Raw genomic sequence first — 1,892 nt, 5'->3', positions numbered from 1 at the left:
AGAGGAGTAGGTTCTTTTAGAGCAAGGGCTCTCAAATAAAAAATCCATAGACTTCAAACTATCTGCAAACATCAAAGAACAATTTGTGTCATTGGGCATTTTCCATATTTTGTATAAATTTCTCCAAATTATTAACATAAATCCTCTTAATGGAAACCAGATTTCCCCTCAGGACATACAGAATAACCTTCTAGATAACCACATTCATTTATTTACTTAACTATTTTAAAGTCTAGTATCCTTGGAAAATGTTAGCTACAAGATCTATAGGCTAAAATTCACTCTTCTTAATGTAACTGAAATCATAATTAGTAGGCACTGGTCATACAGCTGTCAAGAACTTAGAAGGGTCTGAAACTTTACCCTACCTATGTGCCAAGTTAGCTTGCTACAGTTTCATGGGTGATGGCAGAAGACATGACACCCCTGAATAAGACACAAAGAATTTTATTACTCACAGCAATGGTAGTAGTCAGAGTATCGGCATTTTATGCTGGTGTCCCACAGGGCAATGCTAAATGGGTGAAATATCTGCTCACACATAGTGGTTATGTAAGAGGAGTAGAATTCCAACCATAGGAATAATGAATCTTTTATAATGGGCAGTAAACCTGACTGATCTTTGCCCTAAAGAGAAACAATATCTTTGTTGTATTGAACTGTAAACGTGCAGGACCCACAGAGAATTGTCTTCCAACTATACTTATCCCTTGATTCAACACTCTTTTGACTACTGGAAAAGTTTCCTACTAGTACACCACTCTGTCAGGTGCATTGATCAATGACTCATAGAGGTTAGGACCAAATCTGTTAAATTTGTCTCATACTATATTTAATTAAGGTTACTATCAGTAGGACTCTGAGCAGCAGGATAAGGCAATATTCAATATTAACATCAAGTGTTCCAGACCCAATCATGTGAGCAAATCTTATAAACCATCTCGATCTACCTTAGAAATCCAGGTGTATTTCTCCTTAAGTTTCCACCTTGACCTTCCCATCTGGATCAAGGCACTAATCCAGGTATAGTGGGATATATCAGCGATCACACAGACTCTACCTTGCCCTGCAAGAAAAAAATTTATGGCCAATATCATCTATAACAAGCCTGGCCACTGAGTTAAGGTTAACCTGAATACATTCCAGGACTGAGGTGGTATATTTGATCACCTCAACTAATATTGAAGAGAAATTTTGTGTCAATTTTTCCTTCATGAATTTGTGTGTCATCCTTGTGCAGGGGCTATGCTAATCTTCGCTGTATCATTCCAATTTTGGTATATGTGCTGCTGAAGCAAGCACTTATATCACCTTGTCTAATACAATTTTCTAATTCTAATTTTTCCTACTATGACTCAGATTGTAGGGAAAACTATGACATTGGTATAAGTAGCAAATCAGTTATCCCTCTAGAAGACTCCCCAAGCAACTAAGTGTAGCTCATTTTGGAGATACAATGCAGTCATTTAAGGGTTACATTACCCACTGGGAGTGTTTTTTAACTTGGAGACCTCTTGTGATTACTCTTAAGAGGACAATAATAATTTTATGGGAAAGAAACAAGGTAATACTTGGCTTCCACACAAGACCTATAATCCCAAAAGTACTCTTGATGTCCCTAAAAGGATGGAGCCATTTATAATTATTGGAGCTCCTAAAGTGGAATCTATATCATCCAAGATCACAAGTTGACATTGCCCCATTGTGGCCTCCTAGCCATCTGGTAGGTCTCAGGTTTCTCAATTCAGTTTGAATACTTCAGTCTAGACATTGTTTTTGTAGGTAATGTTTGAGGACAGTTACTCCACTCTGTCTTATGTACACCATCAGCCAGATAACCTTCATCCATTCCAGAGAATCACTCTGCTGCAGCAGTGGAAATATGGATGAAA

At 37.6% G+C, this 1,892-nt stretch overlaps 1 pseudogene; it reads right to left on the bottom strand.

Annotated features, from left to right (window-relative positions):
- Positions 1-1,187: 1,187 nt before the first annotated feature.
- Positions 1,188-1,302, bottom strand: LOC128777839 (U6 spliceosomal RNA; annotated as a pseudogene).
- Between the last annotated feature and the right edge of the window lie 590 nt (positions 1,303-1,892).

This window comes from Panthera pardus, unplaced genomic scaffold (assembly GCF_024362965.1).
Source record: "Panthera pardus isolate Hobbes unplaced genomic scaffold, ASM2436296v1 HiC_scaffold_17, whole genome shotgun sequence".
NCBI classification, from domain to species: domain Eukaryota; kingdom Metazoa; phylum Chordata; class Mammalia; order Carnivora; family Felidae; genus Panthera; species Panthera pardus.
This window is presented reverse-complemented; position numbering and strand designations above follow the sequence as displayed.